We start from the raw sequence: 19,426 nt of genomic DNA, 5'->3' as shown, positions 1-19,426 counted from the left end.
TCCTGTCTTTCAATGTAACTGCACAGCGATGGAACATTCACAAACAATGCACCACACATAGCTCTCCTATCAAGGAGAATAATATGTATTGACTGCGAGCACATACCTGTAGTAACCACGCTATGCTGGTATGATGTAAACCAAGTAGGTTTATACCTTACCGGGATTGGGCCGTATAAACCTTCACGCATCTTCTGCCCCAGGTGTAGTTACACAAAAGTACCTTTACACACCCCACAGTATCTTCTAGTTGAAGCACACAGCCATGTACCCTCAAGCCCACCATCTCCGCTCTCAAGGCATACCTCAGCCCTTACACATTTACAAAAAAATCCTACTTTTGGTTCAATCACGCAGACACACATGCACTCTGACTCGCATGTACATCTTGTTGTATTTGTTCTCGTCACTATTTCTGGGACTTACATATATACATCTCTGTGCTTCAATATAAGCAGCATACATCCATCAGAGGTACGACATTTTCAGATTGCTTATGTGTGAAATTTCTATGGTTTTTGTATACTTGGGAGTAACATTCTACAGCCAAATGTGTGACAATCAATTGGAAGTTTGAAAGTTTAACTTATCACCTGTGAGGGTTTCCAGGTGGGGGTGGGGGGGTTCTACTCGCTGTTCCCGAGCTATTTGTTGTAGAGCCAGGTCTTCAGTCTCTTCCTGAACTCCAATAGTTTAAGTACAGATCCAAGGGCAGGGGTAGGTCGTTCCAGAGTTTGGGTATGAGGTAGGAGAAGGAGCGGACTCTGCTTCTGCGGATATGGAAGGAAAGGGTAAGATAGAGGGAAAAGGAGCGGAGTTGTGCCGTGGGCTGGTGAAAGTTCACACTCTGGTTGAGGTAAGCTGGGCCCTTGTTGTGAAGGGCTTTGTAGGTGTGGGTGAGGAGTATGCAGAGGCAACGTTTGCTGAGGGGGAACCATGTAGTGTTCTGAGGTGGGAGGGTCATTTGGGTTCATCTCGTGAGGTCGAGGACCAGCCTTATGGCAGCATTCTGTATTGTTTAGAGCCTGATTTGGAGATATCTGTTGATCTCTATGTATAGGGTGTTTCCATAGTCCAGGCGGCTGGTGACAAGAGCCTGTGCGATGGTGCTTTTGGTGTCTGTGGGGAGCATATGAAGATTTTCTTTAGCCTGTGTAGGATGTGGAAGCATGCTGAGGCGACGGTGTTCACCTGTCTTTTCATGGATGGTTGCTGTCAAGAATAATGCCTACGTTGTTTGCCTTCTCTGTGGGCTCGGGATAGGGGCCTAGTTCGATGGGCCACCAGGTGTGATTCCAAGGGGAGGCAGAGGTCCCGAAGATAAGTACCTCTATTTTGTCAGTGTTCAGTTTGAGGCACTTGCTCTACATCCTGCTGGTGACATTGTTCATGCACCTGTCGGAGTTGGCTTTTGTGTTGGTGGGATCTGAGAAGAGGGACAGGATGAGTTGGGTGTCATCTGTGTAGGATATGATGTTCATGTAGTGGGATTTGACCAGGGTGGCAAGGGGGGCCATGTATGTGTTGAAAAGGATGGGGCTGAGGGAGGAGCCTTGGGGGACTCCGCAGATAATTTTTTGTGGAGGTCAGGCGAAGGGTGGGAGGTGGATGCTTTGAGTCTGCCAGTCAGAAAAGAGGCTATCCATTAGAGAGCTTCTCCTTGGATGCCAATCTGTTTGATGCCTTGAAGGAGTGTGTGGTGTGATATGGTGTGGAAAGCCACTGAGAGGTCCAGCAGGATGAGGGCAGGGGTTTGCCCTTGTCCATGAGGGCTCTGATGTTGACTGTGCCTGATACGAGGGCTGTTTCTGTCCTGATATTGACGCCAAAGCTAGATTGTGAGTGGCCCAGGACTGTGCTGGATTCAAGGTGGTTGGTCAGTTGGATGTTAATCGCTTTTTTCATGACTTTAGCTTGGAAAGGAAGAAGCGAAATAGGTCAGTATTTTTTAGGTCAGTTGGGCCTGCAGAAGTTTTTTTTAAAAAGAGGTTTGCCTTCTGCGTGCTTCCATGCAGTGGAGAAGCAGGCCTCTGAGATGGAGGTGTTAAGAATGAGTTTCTTGCTGATGGCGTTGGTTCCTCTGTTGAGCATGTGGTATGGGCAGGGGTCCTGTAGTACTAGAAAAAATAGACCATATAGCTATACTAACCAATAGCCCATATACTTTATGTACCAAGAATCAGTCAGTCGGCAATGGAGGAGGGTCAATCGTTTATTTTGCAAAGCGCCCTATATAGGGGAGCCTCTCTCTCGCCTTCACCCTCAAAAGTGCGCAGAGGAAACCGCTGGATTACATTCAACACAGTGCATATATACTTTCAGCATGCCTCATGAAACCCCCGTACATGGAAAAGTACCACTTCTTGTGAAACCAACAGGAAAGCCCATATAAGGCACAATTGATGATTGATTCGAAACTCAGCTTAAACTATTTAGGGGGTAGGTCAGTAAAGGTGCCTCCCTTTCGTTCTCGAGCACGGGAGTACAGGCACAGCGTCTGAAAGAATTGCTCATCCCACAAGAAAGGCAGATGCGACCTTCAGTTTCCTAAGTTAGAATCAATGGTCCATTCATAGCCCAGGCCGACCTTTTAGGCTCTCTCTCTATCTCTACACAGTGGCAGGTCACGTGTTTTCCTAGCAAGAGGTACAGAGAAATGAAACCAACATGGCGTTTCTTCAGAAAAAGGCCTGATTCTTAATGTATACATGATTCGAGCATATTCACAATGGAGGGGCGAAACCAAAGATGGTATGCTAATATATTGGATACATTAGGCCAATATTACATGATATCGATTTTATATTTCTTCAGTCCCTTGGGGCTCTGGAGTGGCTAGAGCTCATGAGGGTGACTGTGGTATTGCCTGGTGAGGGGTTCCCATTTGGAGATGGTGGGTGGGGTGTTGCAGTTGCTGGTGTATATTGTGCTGAGGGTGTCAAGAAGGGGTTGAGGTCGAAGTGTTTTTTATATTGCTGCTATTTTATTGTGGACAAATTCCACAAGGGTGTCGCAGTGGTCCTAGAAGGGGTTGATGGCGTTCTCTGTCGCTGTAGGGTTGTGCAGAGTTCTTTGCTGTGATTGGAGCTGGTATTTAGGCAGTTGTTGAGGTCTCTTTCATGGTATTCTTTATTTGGGAGTGGTATTTGTTATGGGCGTTTTTAAGTATCTTCCTGTTGAAGGGGGTCTTGTTGGGTTGCCATGTCCTTTCCTGTTTCTTGCAGTTGTGTTTGGTGTTAATGAGTTCCTCTGTTAACCAAGTGGCCCTGTGGGGGGGTTTGCGAGGGACGAAGGGTTTGAGGGGAACTACTATCTCAGCGCAATGAAAGATCCAGGTGCTTAAGTTTCTGTCTGCTTCTTCAGGGTTGAGTGAGGGGGATGGTGGTAATGCGTCTAAGGTGTGTGACCAGAGGTTCTTTGATACCTTGCGACAGCTCCAGTGGGGGTGCTGGAGAGGTTGCTCTGGGGCTTGGTTGTGATGGCGATGTGGAAGTGAACTATTGAGTGGTGGGACCAGGTTATTTCACTGGCGTGGATGTAGGTTGTTTTGTTGCTGGTGGCCACTGAGTGGCATTTATCTTTTATTTTGTGTAATACAATTTTTTTTTAAAACTCTTTATTCGTGAATGTATATTCGTCACAATCGTGTACAGTCGTTACATCATATATGCAATACATCACGTTTTTCAATTTTCTCACCTTCCATAGACAAGAGGCAGAGCCCTGTCCCCTAGATCGTTCCCTTCTAGGTTTGCATACAGTAGTAAATGTCTCTATTTTACTCACAACGCATTCTAGACCCACCCACTTGCTCCCCAACTATCCCTCCCCCACCCTACTAACCCTGTTGCTCGCTCTCTCCTGTGGATTTTGTGTAATACAATTAATGACTTGGATAGTCAAAGTGCTTTCTCAGTAGCAGGATGGGCCTAGGTAGCGCTGTAAGTAGGCAAGTCACTATTTCCTATTGCGCCAGCCAGGCTTCAGTTCTCATTCCCTTTGGTTTCAGACACAAACAGACATCTGAAGAGAGTTTTCATTAACCATTTGATATTGCATAAAGTGAAAGAGTGCATTTTCCACCAATTACCTAAACTTGAGTTTATCTTTAGTTTAAGATGTGTGCTTTATTTTATATGTAGTTACTTTGAAAAATGGAGGCAGAATTATTTTGTCCCCTTTAGCCATGTGTTTTCCATGCCCACCCCCACGCTCGGACACTGCCCCCATTGCACTCTGTTTAGTACTTTGCTGCTGGACTCATCTGTGTCATCCAGAAGTGACCGTCAGGGCAGACTGAATTGGAGTCAGCAGAGTGTCTTGGAACTCATGCCACATGTGTTGGGGCTGAAGGGGGGGGGTGTGATGTTTTTGACTCATGCAGCACTGAAAACTATTTTTTAGCACTGCTTGCAGGCTCTGATGGAATCGCTGTCACACTGCCTTTGGCTCTGTTCGAAGGGGAAACTTGTGACTGCCGACCGGCTACCACTTTTAAGCTGTGTGCTCGGCCACTGGCATCAGACTTTGTTTACAGGGACTCCATGGGACCCCCACATGTTATCCCACCCCTGAGTACAAGCACACAGTCCTGAGCCATTCGCGTATGTCGCTACCTATCAGTGTACACGTATCTCTGGAACCCTAACCTGTCTTACAGCAACCGAATGTACGCATGTAGCTTTCTGATCCACGTGACATCATTCTTCTGGTATCCTTAGTCGAAGCACACAGCTTTTTGACCTAATGTTTTGTACTCCCTGCGGCGGCCGGTTTAAGAACACAAGCTGTAATACTTAAAAGCTAAAGTATACAAAAAGTGATGGATGGAATTGTTGAATTAATCTCAGCCACTGGTAATTACTGTAGGCCGCATCCCAATCCATGGTTATTTTGCACACCATGTCACCTCTGTATCACTGAAGGAAACTTAATTTACTACTCTTGTCGTGTGTAAAATACTCCACTGAAACTTGACTATTATTGTGTAGATCTGGCCGTTTTCTCATAACCAGAGAAACTTGCTTATTCCATCTGAGCTGTGAGCCACCTTGACAGAATCTGATCATTTTGACCTCTAACTGACTGCCTAGCATGCACAGGACAGAAAGGGCCAAAAACTCAGCATGCACCCCACCTGATAGGATGAGTAGTTCAATTTTAAATAAGCTAATACTTTTTGCCTTTTGCTTTCCCAAGTATCTATATAGCGGAATTAAGGGCTTGAAAATTAGGCCAAAGAGCTTGTATTTGGGTGGACTTCAAGAAGGGGAATCTTCCAACATCTACAAAGGCAGGATTGAACAGGAACATGGTCCTGCTTGACTTAGTCCTGTGATAAAGACTGGGAAGAAGCTCTACTACTTTTGGAAAGATGTTGGTTTATGACCAAGAGGAACAGCTATAAAAGAGCAGCTGTGAATCAGTTTAACAAACACACACATTTAACAATAATGAAACACAATTTGTAAAATCTGTTGGTATACTAGATATACTGATGCTGAAACCCAAGCATACCCTGCTACTTACGATATAAGTGACATCCTATTAGTTTGCTTCAACAGAGTGTGCATGAGGAAGACAACAATCCAAAAACATATGTTGAGGCAGTATAAATATGGTGAGAGTATTCAGTTTTCCAGTAAGTATTAAATATGATTATTTAAGAAGTAGTGAGTAAAGTCCAGGTACATGAATTAATCCTTAATTTAGTCTATTTCAATAGATATTGATTTTCATGTCATGTATAGGACCAACATAATGACCTGTAGAATGCTCAAATGACAGAAACCTTGTTGGAAGTCATCGCAGGGAGTACGATTTAGCAGTAGCAACGTATTTTTGCTGAATGCCCAGAATCACTCCCGACAAAGCAAGTGTGACCAAATGTCAAAGATCAGAGGCAGGCCTTGTATATGGTCAGATCCTCTCAGATATATATATGTTTATATATATATATATATGTATGTATGTATATGTGTGTGTGTGTGTGTGTGTGTGTGTATATATATATATATATATATATATATATATATATATATTTCCATCCATCCATCCACAGGAATCCGTCACCAAGCTGCAACATTGACGAGATAGCAGACCCAGGATTTAGTGCAAATGCTTAGTTTATTAGGCAAACTCCCGCACCTCCGCCATGACGCGTTTCTGCCTAACACAAGGCCTTGATCACATGACGCAAAACTGAGTCCTTTTTTAATTTATAAAGTGACAGTGCTCAGTAAAACACTTGTGAATATCGTCTTCATGGAAATAGACAAAACACTTTCTGTAGTTCCCCAATGCTTAACACGGTAACACATATAAATAGTTCTAAAATAGATATAAATATGTGCAAAATGTGCTTGACAATAAATAAATAAATACTTATTCTCAGAGCAATATAAATATTGGGCATAGTTAACACACAATTTAAAATTCAATTAAAAACCATGTTAAAGACATACTCGATATGTCATTTTAAATGTGCCCATTCTGCGGATAACGGGGTAAAACTTTTCAGTCTATAATCAGATATGAGAAATCTGGGCCATGCATACAATATACAAAACGCCTCCAAACTCCTTCTCATCCTTCCCGATGTGTACACAGCTACTTGACCACTGTGACAGATCCACAGATCAAATGTTGTGTTACCATACCCTTGCTCATACTTCATTCAAGTCAATTATACACATGATGGCAAATGCTTTGCATTGTGTTTTGAGACACATCCTGCCCAAGTGGGCTTAAATCCATGATTATATTTCTTAAAGTGCTAGTGCATATAAAATCATAAAGTGCCCTCACCATACTAAATTGCAGCCGCAGTGAAGTTTCAAATGTGTAAAAATTAGTAAATTACCCTAAAATTTATGTTCCAGATAAAAAAGCAATTATACTACTGTTTCAGCTAAAAGGAGAGTGCAAAGGACCAATGCATGAGACATAGAATCCTATAAGCAAGTGAAGAAATTCTCACTTGCATTCAGGCCCTGCGGTACTTTGCAATCTAATTCTAATATGTATTGGGTCTCCAATTTGAGCAAGAGATATTCTCGGTTACCACCCCTTCTAAGTGGCTAGACTGTATCAATGGCAAAATATTTCAAGTGTTGTATGTCACTGCCATGCTGTTCTTTGAAGTGTCTTGCCACGGGATACACAGCATCATTATGGGTTATTGTGCTCGAGTATCTGTTTGTGAACCTGCAGCTTAGTGCTGCCCACATAGCGCAGGCCACACGGACACTCCAGCACATACACTGCGAATCGAAATTTGCCTAGCTAAGTAACGGTAAGTTTCAATTCTATTAAGGACACGGAGGCGAGGATTATGCTGTTTCTTTCTTCGCTTAATTCTATCCATTTTCCCACAGCAGCATTATGAACATATAAACACCTTTCTTTTTATCCATGGGAAACATCCAACTGGAAAAAAAAAAGTAAAATTCCAATAAGCCTGAACAGACTGCAACATCCATGAGTCTATCAGGTAACACCAGTCCATAGTCCTTCCTTAATGTCAATATGACCTAGAAAGGTCCTTCATCCTGGTTGTCACTCCTCTTTCTTCGCGTGAACGCCTCGGAGTCACTGGTCTTGTTTGGCACCATCATGTCCTAAAGCACAAGACACCATTGTAAAGTGCCTGAGAAAACCAGAACCTCAACCAACCAAAGGATATTCATGAAGGCAAGCAGTCGTATACCAAATATACAGAAGTAAAGGAAATTCTTTTACCTACCGCCGTACAGGCGGGTTCGCACCACTGTGCCGCGGGAGGGATAATCCTCGCCTCCATGGTTTTAATAGAATTGAAACTTACCGTTACTTAGCTAGGCAAATTTCGATTCTAAGGCCAGACCAGAGGCTCCGATTATGCTAGTTCAAAGCTTACTCGCCACTAAATGTGCAACATCTACCACTGGTTTAAAGTAGAACCGTTTAAAAGTGGAATCTGAGGACCAATCCGCAGCTCGCATAAGATCTTCCAATCGAGCGCCTAGAGAAAACACCTTCAAGGCCATGGCACCTCTGGCTGAATGAGCTCTAGACTTTTTTGTGTCAATACCCGCCTCCGGCATGACCCAGCGCACCCACCTTGCAATGGTTGGGAAAGAGACTGCTTGGTGCGGTTTCTTTAAAGCAATTAGGAGCTGTCTTTTGCCCGGATGGCGTAGTTCTAAGGTTAGGTCCTCGTAGGCCTTGAGACACTGCACCACACAGAGCTTGGGCATTTCCGCAAAGACCGGATAGGAAATTGTTCTAGAAGCAGACTTTGTACTTCGACCAATCGTAAAGGTCCCATCCGGGGAAAAAACTTGTGCAGAAAAATCTTGCGCACGCACATCCGAAACTCTGCGGCAAGAAACCAAACACAACAACATGGCCAGCTTAGCTGACAGCTCCTTCAGGGAGAGGTACCTGTTAGGTTGCCAGGAAAAGAACAGATTGAGAACCACATTAACATCCCACAGGACGGAGTACTGCGGTTCCGGGGGCAATGACAAACGAATACCCCTCAAGAGCCAGCAAACAAAAGGATGTTCTCCCACCGGAGCACCATCAATCGGCTCATGACCCGCAGAAATAGCGGAACGCATAGCGTTAATGGTTCGGTATGCCAGGCCGTCTGTTGCCAACTCAGCCAAGAAATTCAGGATGGGTACGATTCCTGCGACCACGGGATCCAGGTCCCGTCAAAGACAGCAACGTAGCCATTTCGTCCAGGCGGACCGATAACGCTTTGAGGTGCTGGCGGCCCATGCCTTTGATAAAAAGAGTTTCAGCTGGTCCCGAAAGGCCTGGGAGCGACCAACGTCGCCTGAAATGTGCCATGCCATGAGGAGGAGAGAGCCCTGAGTGACCAGATAATGTTGTTCTCCTTCCGGATTCCGAAGAAGATGAGGAAACAGGGGGAGTAGGATTGGAGAATCCCAAGAAAGTTCCAGAAGAACTGGAAACCACACTTGGTACCTCCAGAGCTGTGTAACCAACACCACCTCTGCCTTCTGACGGAGGACAATCATGGAGAATGGAGGAAACTCGTAACTCCTCTCCTGACTCCACTCTTGCAGAAAAGCATCAGTTGCCTGCGCTAGCGGATCCGGTCTCCAACTGTAGAATCTCGGGAGTTGGTGATCCAAGCACGACGCGAATAGGTCTACTGAGAAGGGGCCCCAAAGACCGACCAACCACTGAAAGACCTGAACATCCAGCTTCCACTGACTGGAGTCCCTCAAATGCCGGGAGTGCGACCTGGTTGGCCTGACCAGGCAAGTACTCTGCCGTCACTGAAATGTGATGGGCCAAGCAAAACCCCCAGAACTCCTTCGCCAAGTTCGCTAGGGCCTTGGACCGGGAGCCTCCCAGGTGGTTGATGTAACGCACCGCAGAGACATTGTCCATCTTCAACAGGGCACACGAGCGAACCCTGTCCCAGGTCCAACACTGAACCCCGAATGAGCCGGCCAACAGCTCCAGGCAATTGATGTGGAGTTCTTCATCGTCTAACGACCAAGCGCCTCTAGTAGAGAAATCGCTGCAGCGGGCTCCCCAGCCCGATCTGCTGGCGTCCGACTCTATGACGATGTCAGGAGCTGCCCCAAACATCGCCCTGCCATTCCAGGCATCCATATGGGCCAGCCACCACAACATCTCTTCCTTGACCTCGTCGGACAGAGGAACCAACTGGTCATAGGACAACTCTCTTCTGAGATGGTGCGCTTTCAAGCGCTGCAGCGCACGATAGTGCAGGGGCCCCGGGAAGATTGCCTGGATGGATGATGACAGCAGCCCTACCACCCAGGCAATGTGGCGGAGGGAAATATGAGTTTTGGAGATGGTCTGACGTAGCAGATGCCGGATCTTGGCCATCTTGCGAGAGGGAAGGCTCAAAGACGCGTGGACCGACTCCACCACAAAACCTAAGAAAACAATGTTTTGCGTCGGGGTGAGATCTGATTTGTCCCCGTTGATAAACCCAAGACTCTACAAAAGGGAAACTGTCTGTCGCACCTGACCTAGCCATGTCTGAGTGGACTGTGTCATCAGGAGGATGTCGTCCAAATACACGATCATCCGAACCCCCTGACACTGCAGGAACTCCACCGCTGGGTGGGGGACCTTTGTGAAGCACCAGGGTGCTGAGGACAGCCCAAACGAAAGGGCGGTGAACTCGTAAATCTGCTGCCTCCATTGGAACTGCAAAAAACGACGATGAGGCGGATGGATCGGTACGACCAAATATGCATTCTCGAGGTCTAGCCTTGCCATCCAGTCACCCGGCCGAAGAACATCCCCGAGGAAATGAATCCCCTCCATCATGAAGTGCCGGTACACCAACCATCCATTGAACTCTTTCAGGTTGATGACCGGACGCCGCCCCCGTTGATCTTCTCCACAAGGAAGATATTGCTGAAAAAACCACCAGCAAATGGCCCCTTTCCACAGAAGCTCAGAGACTTCCTCGTTGACCAGGCGGGCGTCGGCCTCTGAGAAGGAGATAGGCCGAGGAAGCCCCCTTTGGCGGGGTGAATCGTAAAACTCGATGTGGAAGCCCTGGATTGTTTGCAAGACCCAGGCATTGGTCGTGACTGCCCTCCATGCCTCTTGAAGGACGCTAGCCGACCCCCAATACAGACTTGAGAAGGAGGAATCAGACTTACCGCTGGTTGCAGGTCCGCCTGCGTTGTTCCTGTATCCTCCACGGCATTTTTGTCCCCTCGGCGGATAAAAGTTGGTATAATTGGCGGAAGTGCTGTACTGACCCTGCCCGGAGCCTTGTCCCCTACCGGGATTAGATTGCTGGCCAAGGCCGGTCGCGCGGCCCCTGCCACGACCGGCCCCGTTGGAAAAACGGTTCTGGAAGACCCGTTGGATGTTGGACTGGGCCTTATCCAAGCTCGTGAAGGTGGCCACGAACTTGCTCAACTCCTTCACAAAGGGGTCCCCAAAGAGGCCCCCCTGTGCAACTGCCCCGGCCTCCGAAGATGCCAGGTCGCCTAACTTGGGGTCCAAGTTAATGAGGAGTGAGTGTCTCCGTTTGGTCGAGAGAGCACAGTTGGCGTTACCCAAGAAGATAATCGCCAGCTGTGCCCAATTCGAGAGAACGTCCGGGGATATGACTGAGCCAGACACCTTCGCCTCCTCCGCCATATCCAAGATTTTTGTCATGGGCCCTACCGCGTCAAGAAGCTTTTCCTGGCAGGAGCGCCAGGAGTGATCTATACCCTTGCGGGTGTCCTTCATACATTTGGCCAGGAAGGTGGCCATCTTGGGACTCAATCTCTGGTGGGCAGGCCACCTTCCCTTCCAAAGTGGGGCGAGGAAATTCAGCTCTCAAACAGCATCTTGCTTCTTTCTCTAAGGGCTTGCGGAGGCGGCCCGCCACGAACTCGGCCACCTTGTCCCCAGGCGCCCAGGCAGCTGACCGAAGGTGGAATATGTCGCCAAGACCCCTAAGACCCCTCCTCTTAGTCTGAATCCGCTGGGGAACCCCCATCCATGGATGGCGAGTCTGGCCCAACAGATTCCGCGTGGGTCAGGGCCAGAGAAGGCACAGGAGGCGGTCGAAAGCGTCCAAATCCACCCCCTGGAACCCCTCCAGGCCCTCCTCCACATGACCCTTCTTTGATAATGGGGGACCCTCCCCTTGGGGCAAGGTAGGTACAGAACTAGGGGGGTCCAAGCGGGCGTGAGCCAACTTGGCGCATTCCGCTATGATGCGGTTTCTGAGACGCTCCTCCATGGGTGCCACTACATCATTTACACATTTAAAGATTGATGCATCAACCGCTTGAAAGAGTTGGTCGTCGAAAAGTAGGTACTGGCCCTGCTCCTCCTCATAATAGTCCTCTGCACTCATACTGACTAGTTTTCCAAAAAACAATATCCCAACAGGCTGCAGCCCAGCCAAAAGTCTTAGATATCACCCCCCCCCCCCCCCCACTCCAGGGAGCCTGCCAGAACCCGGAGCTACAGCCCTAGACAGCAAGGATGGCTCTTGACTTCAGGTGTTGCGAACAGTTGTTTGTGGCCAGTCACTCTGATTCTAGAATCCTAAGGTGTCTAGCCCCAAATGATCTAAAAAGATTAGCGCCTGAATATAAATGAAAGGTGCCACTGCTCGCTGGTAGATCCAGTGGGTGGCCCCAGGCCCATTTTCTCGGGTGACCATAAAACAAAAAGGATCTCCTGTAACTGCCAGTTTTAAAATGCGAGGACCCTGAAGTTTGGTACCCTCCAGGTGCATTTATGTGTTCTTACAACACTCCAAAACCATGTCCTCCTTTAAAAGTATAAGAGAGTAGTTGGCCCCTCAGTAGAATCAAATACTGATACAAATATAGGCCTCTAATATAAATAGTTCAGAATCCAATTTATACAGAGATTTGATCTGTGTTAGTTACCATTTTCATTGTGAATCGTTAAAAAGGATAGCAACATCTTCGTGCCACCCTGTTACTTGGAGAACAGCATTGAATGATCACCAGGTTTGCCTAGATTTTTTAGTTCCTTTAGTTGCACACGTCCGTTCTTTAAATGCGAATATATCAAATACCTTTAGGAACAAGTCATTAATAGCTGGATGTGTAAAGACCTTCCAGTATTGTGCAAGCAGCAGGCGAGCAATCAGAATGTCAAGGAAAACTAAATTAGATGTAAGTCTAGATGTCACCCGCATTCATAGGTAACTAGATGTACAGCCACCACAGCTATTTCGTTGTAAAATTAGAGCCCATTAGGATCTGATCAAAGGATAACTTATGAACGCATGTACACCAACTGCCAAATGAATTTGGCATCTGTGGCAAACAGCTGATAAATCAGGCTTATCTATAGTAATCCTTTTCAGGATAATATGCAAGTCATGTAGATTAGAGTAGTACTGCAAAGTACATTTGGCAAGTGATGTAACTAAAAAAATCCATAGGCAGAGATTGGTTAAACATCTATTGGGTTATCGCCTTACTCAGCCAGTTTGAACTTTTAATGGTACACTGCAGCAGCTGGTTTTCCAGTGCATCAGTGAACACATGAAAAGTTTGTGTTGTCAGGATTTACTAGCAAAAGACAGATTTTTGCAAAAGACTCTGCATCTAACTTGGTCCTGACCGAACTGAGACTTTCTTTAATTTTTAAGTACATAAAGAATTCATGATATAAAATGCCAAATTGTGTAACTGTTCCATTTTATGTAGTTTTTACAAACCATGGAAAAATAATTGGTGCAAGGATTTTAAGTTTGCATTAGTCATATAGAGTGGTTATGCACCTTAAAACTATTTAGAACATAGTGGTTGATAGCCATGCTTTTGCAGGATGTGGTGGCATGTGCAGATGTCTCTCGAGACTAGTGTTTTGATAACCTAGAATATAACATGTTTTGGAAGTCTTTTTGGAGTGGATATCTAGAAAAGAAGTAATAAGACTGGCTGATAGTAAACCAAATTGTTGTTGATTCATATTTTGTTTATTTGGTTAGCATTTGATTAAAACTGACCAATACAGAGCAAGAGTTTAGGGCGTGCCCATCCTCCCTTTGCCAAGAGAAGTAAAAAAAAATATGGAAGGGCTCACCATGGTCTTTTATGGGCCCATATGTATGCTGATATAGACAATTTCTTTTTTTTTTAAAAGGGCATCCGAAGATCTAGGGTAAGTGCATGACATAGATACAATAATTTGGGTAACAGAATCATTTTAATCAGGTCAGCACACCCTAATAATTTAAAGGTGTGGGGGGGGGGGCTGTTTCCATTTCTTATAGAACCTGTGGCTGCCTACAAAGTGGGTGCATAGTTACTGGGTCTGTGTGGTCTTAATCTGTTGTTAGCTATACCCCAGTTAATTCATCTTTGAGACTAATTGAGCATCATATGGATGTTCTTGGCCTATGGTTGGCACCTGTGTTTATCTTAAGTTTATATCCAAAACCTTACCAAGTTGGGTGACAGCAGCTTCAGTCACATGCATTGCTGAGCTGCGGTTTAGAGTGTTGTTAACACACCACTTGAAATCTAACTCCATTTGATGTATTCATCAAAACCCTTAAAATGGTCCCAGAGCATATAGAGTTGGGAACGGGGTATCCTTGTTTTCTTGCTTAGTACCATGGGAAATATTAAATGGGGTAGAGAAGTGGCCACTTATAGTTACCATTGCCTTTGAGACATAAAACATAGCTTATATTCACTTGATAACAGGTAACGGACGTCCAAACCAATGCAGTGGCCACTGCACTTGGCCAAATGTCTTCTCGACATCAAGGGATATGAAGGACATTGTGGTGTTCCGCCTCTACCCTGTCAATTATCACCTCTGCAAGGTTAGTATGTCCTGTTGTACCTCTGCTGGGCATAAACCTGTGTTGCCAAGGAACCACTAATTGCATAATTATTTTGTTGATTCTCAGTGATAGAAGGTGTGCATATTTTTAAAATCTGAGCATAACACTAAAATGGGACAATAGGAATTAATTTATGGGGTGTTAGTATTTATTTATTTATTTCAATGAAACCATCACATCACTTCAGCAAGGTTTCAAGAGGAAAGAATTGACTCTCCTTGCATGATTTTAGTAATTTATTGAAGAGAAAAAGTGAGTAATTTCATTGGTGATTGATTTAACAAATTTTCTGGGTATGGCAACCATTCCTCCGGCTGTGCTATCGGAACAGTATGGATAACCCATATGAGGTCATCTAATATTATTTGGGCTTTAAATGCTCCTTGGTTACAGGGGGGAGGAGGGTGGTCGAAATTGGCAGGGAAACGGTATACGGTGTACTCCTACCTCAAGCGATATAAAGTCCAAATATTAATGTTACAGGAAACAAATTTACTGATGGCTGAGGGGAAAAAATGGCTAAATGGGGACATATGTTTGCTGCTACATGTTCATTTTATGCTAGGGGAGTGATTACATGGATAGCAGCAGGCACTCCTTTTACGCCCCTTGAGACGATGATAAACCCAAAGGGGAGATATGTTTAAGTGGCGGAAATCTTGAGTATTATGGCACCTGCCTGATTAACTCTATGCCCCTAATGTGGATGATAAAACATTCTTTCCTGAAACTATGACTAGTAGCTGATTATGCTAGTAGCACGTTAATATGGTCGGGTCATTTTAATTGTCTTGGATTGAAGATTGGACTAAGTATTGCCACCCCCGTAAAGCCTGGTATAAAACCGGGTATAGAAATAATTTTAACTGGTTATTTCTGACTTTAACCTAGTAAATATCTGGTGTCATTGCCACCCACATGATAAGACCACCTCCTATTATTCAACTGTACATGGAAGGCACAGTAGACTGTACTGTGTGTTGTGACATAGAGAAGACATTGCAGTGTTTGATGATATCTCCCACTTAAACAGGTTTTTATTCGATCACGTACCTTTGATCCTTACTCTGAAGCCGAGATGTGCTAGGACGTATATACCTTTATGGTCAATGCACATAGACGTATTGACAAATGGGGCTTTCATGTGGTATATGAAGGAGACATTTCTTCGCACCCAGTCACAAGTCAACTGAGAGTTGAGCTAAGGAGTGGAAGGCATACAGAGGCCCTCTTAGAGGGGAGTGTATGGCACTGATATTTGGAGTTAAGCGACAGTTGGACTGATCTTCATCCAATTTAGAAAATATGCAAGCACAGCAGGACTACCAGATGCTGACCGATCCTACGGCTGCCTGGCAGTGGGTAACAACTATATGACAGATGAAAGATACTTAGTCTAGGCAAGAAAGTACACACACACACACACACAATACAGACAAACTGTTCCGAGAAGGGGGTAGGTCTGGTCTAATATTAGGCTGGTTGTTAAAGAGAGAGAGAGAGAGGTTACAACCCCGTTTACTAACGTTAAAGAATGCAAGGTGCCTGGGTATTGTGGCAAGAGGCCCTATTAATGAGGAGTGTAGTGCATATTTGAAAGACTACTTTTCTCAGGAGCTGGCCGGGCCCCCAGATGAGATGGAGAAGAACTTTGAAGAAGCAGTACACCCACACCTGTTGGGGCGAGCAAAGTCTACTTTTGGATTCCTCTATCAGATTGGAAGATCTGACGGAGGCTTTGTATGGTATGAAAAAAATATAAAGTGCCAGGTGCAGATGGCATCCCAGCAGAGGTTTATCAAATGATGCCTTCGCTCAAGTAAGAAAAACTGCCGAGGTGTACATTGAGATCCGTGAAAGAGGGCAGCTTCCTCACACAAAGAGAGAGAGAGAGACACTTATGGTTTTGATTCCCAAAGAGGGCAAGGACCCTGCATTGTTTACATCTTATTGACCTTTGTCGATGCTCCATACTAACATTAAGCTGTTAAGTAAAGCCTTTTGCCGTAGACATTTTTAGGAGGTAAAAGCTATTGGGAGACATATGCATTTGTTGAAGGCATCTGAAGAAGAGTAATGTAAATGTAAATGTAAATTGATACTTGTATAGCGCACTACTCACCCGCAAGGGTCTCAAGGCGCTTGTACGAATACCGCTGTGGAACCCATCCTGGCTTTCCCTGTGAGGTGTCCACTCCTGGGCACCCCCAAGGTGGAGGCCAGGCATCCTTAGCGCTGTGGGGGCCGTTGTGGAGATTAAGCAAGCTATTGCTCAGAGTTGCAGAGTGGGACTCCATGATTGCAATAGGCACCTAGGCGAGAATTATCAGGTCCGTGGAATGTTTTAGCCCAAGACCCGCCGAGGCGGGGAATTGAACCCTGGTCCCGGGCTAGACCTCTGCATCAGGGTCTGCCGCTCTAACCATTGAGCCACACTTCTCCACTAGAGTAAGCAATAGCATTCTTCTACTTGTAATGTATATTCGAAACAGTGAACTGGAAATGTTTGTGGGCAGAATTGCAAGGTATGGACTTTGGCCCTGTCTTTATAAGTTGGGTTAAATTGTTATAAACGGAACTCAAAGCCAGAGTACGAACAGGAGAAATAGTCTTTGACTCCTGGGCCTTGGAGAGAGAAACTCGACAGAGCTGCCTGGTGTCATCATTGTTGTTTGGATTGTTAATTTAGCCTTTAACATGCAAAATATGACAGTCTTCTTCCATGAGGATCTGAGAGGATCACGTTCAGACTCCTCACCCACGCACACAAGGGTCTCCACGACACGGGTCCGAAGTACCTCAACAGCCGACTCACATTCTACACACCCGCCCGCCAGCTCCGTTCCGCCAACCTCGCCTCCGTCCCACGAATCCGCAAATCCACCGTCGGAGGAAGATCCTTCTCCTACCTGGCAGCCAACACATGGAACTCCCTCCCCACTCACCTACGGCTGACCCTGGACCATCTCTCCTTCAGGAAACAACTCAAGACCTTGCCGTTCGAGCAGTAGCGACCCCCCCCCCCCCCCCCCCCCCCCCCTTAGCGCCTTGAGACCCTAACGGGTGAGTAGCGCGCTATACAAATTCTGTTGATTGATTGATGAGAAATTTGGGTGAAGACATGACAGACATCGTCGTCTCCCTATATGCTATGCTGATGATGCATTGGTATATTTATGTGATCCAATTAAATCGGTGACCGTGCTTTCTGGACAAAATGGAGACATTTCAGTGGTATTGGGGCTGTGCACTAATTGCAGCAAGTCCCAGCTTTTCCCATTGGGTAGGTTGAGGCGAGGTGAAGAGGTTCTTCCAGCCGATCTGGGATTAGAATGGAAGAGACGCAACTTTAGGTGTTTGAGTGGAGGTATCACATTTCCAGTAAGCCCATTGCTTACTTAATATGGGTAGAATGATGGATGGTTTAAGATGTTCGGTAGAAATTTGGCAAACTTTGCCTCGTTTGATTCTGAGCTTTTGATTATGAGCCGAAAATAGTGTTTTTGTCAGGATAACTTTGTTATAAAAACACTGTGTCCTGTGCCAATGGACACGTTCTGAGGCCTATGTGCTCAGATATAGGCTGGGAAATGCAGTTCGGTGATCCTTGATACACTGAAACTGCCTTGGGTGGAGGGGCATTTAGGCCTCCCTGGTATATTTTTGTATTACACAGCAGCGAAACTGCAGCATGGAGTTTATTGGTTTGCCCGTAAGCTGGCTCCGATTTATACGGAGAGGTCATCCCTGTATGGTAGATATAGTGCCCGAAGGCCAACTTCTTGCATATGACCAGGGTGTGTCGAAGAGCGGAGTGCTTCTGGAGTGATGTAGCAACTATATGAACATAGTGACGGGCATGGCTATGGATAACTCTGTAAAACGAGTTTGCTAGACATATGGCTGAAACTAAAACATTGCAAAATGATGCTGTTAATGCGAGCATTAGAAACGGCCTTGGAGGAAAGGCACAACTCTATACATTTGGTCTTTCCAGGGCCTCGGGTTACCGAGGTGGAAAAATAATGTATTAGAATTGGCCCTAGAAGACAAACACCATATGTAGTTATCTTGAACAGATGACGAAGGACCTGGCCAAATAAATTGATATGATGATGAAAATATCTGATCCTCCCAATAATAGACCACCTTGAACTGGGTTGGTGCAAAAGAAGAACTTATGTATTTCCTTAAGGAGTGACGCATTACTGAGAAGGGACTAGAAGCATTTTTATGACTGAGATGTCCAGAATCTGGGATTGTAATCTGTAAAGAGTAATATAATGAAACCGTCAGGTGGGTTCTGGCACTACTCTTGTTATATGCTTAAAATTGTAATAAAAAGACTTTAAAAAAATGAAAGGCTTACAGGCATACTTTCCAATAGGGCTACCTAATGAGGCAGTGTGAGTTTTGTACAAAAAGGGGAAAAAGCAGCAATGGTCTTAGTAGGTGTAGAACAGTGTGTCCTGTAATGTTCCATAATCTCTAAATTAGTGTATCAAGATGTACTATCCCTGTCCTGGGTTGCACGAAATAATCCTGCTGTGTTCCTGTGATGGGGCGGGTCGTTCCTCTGAGGGAGGAGACGAAATACGAGACTGGTGGTCAGCTGCCCCCTTGTCACCCGCTTCTGTCCCCTCTCCACAGCAGGACTCTCCTTACCTCCACGAAGAATGGCAACCCAAGGAAAACGAACCCCTTTGGGAATGCGAGGAGGAAAAGGGTCAGGACGCCTTTAACTTTGCTTTCCAACGCGACGAGACTCCTCCCTTCCTAAACGTCACAGAGTCAGCTGGATCACAGGAGGGACGAACCCGGAACAAGACGGACGGCGGTTCCCCGGAGAGCAAAGGCGTTGGAGAGAGGAGAAGGAGTGAGCAGTCGAGGAACCTTGAGGAAGAAGCGGAAGAGGAGGACGAGACGAGCCCAGGCGTTATCATCAAGCCAGGAGGCCAACGTCCCCACGAGCCGCCCTGCCACGCTCCCGCGGGAGGAGCGTGGCTATCACAGGTACGGGGCAACGTAGCGGGTTGGGTGGGACGGCGTGTCTAGCCTGCCGATTAGAAGCCTGCC

The 19,426-nt window shown here is 45.9% G+C and overlaps 2 protein-coding genes across 6 annotated transcripts in view; both read left to right on the top strand.

Moving 5' to 3' along the window:
• Positions 1 to 19,426, top strand: part of IKZF5 (IKAROS family zinc finger 5) — a 98,916-nt gene that overhangs the window by 799 nt on the left and 78,691 nt on the right. For 2 of the 5 annotated variants that reach the window (XM_078644000.1, XM_078643998.1), the window contains exon 2: positions 14,208 to 14,329. The exons of the other annotated variants lie outside the window; for them this stretch is intronic. The gene's annotated coding sequence lies outside the window, so the exon portion shown is untranslated. The remainder of the gene's footprint in view (positions 1 to 14,207; positions 14,330 to 19,426) is intronic. 5 annotated transcript variants of the gene reach the window in all.
• Positions 1 to 19,426, top strand: part of LOC144755257 (uncharacterized) — an 82,209-nt gene that overhangs the window by 13,650 nt on the left and 49,133 nt on the right. The window lies entirely within an intron of this gene.

Source organism: Lissotriton helveticus, chromosome 5_1 (assembly GCF_964261635.1).
Source record: "Lissotriton helveticus chromosome 5_1, aLisHel1.1, whole genome shotgun sequence".
Taxonomy (NCBI): Eukaryota; Metazoa; Chordata; class Amphibia; order Caudata; family Salamandridae; genus Lissotriton; species Lissotriton helveticus.
The sequence above is the reverse complement of the archived record's forward strand: the minus strand, read 5'-3'. Positions and strand labels throughout refer to the sequence as shown.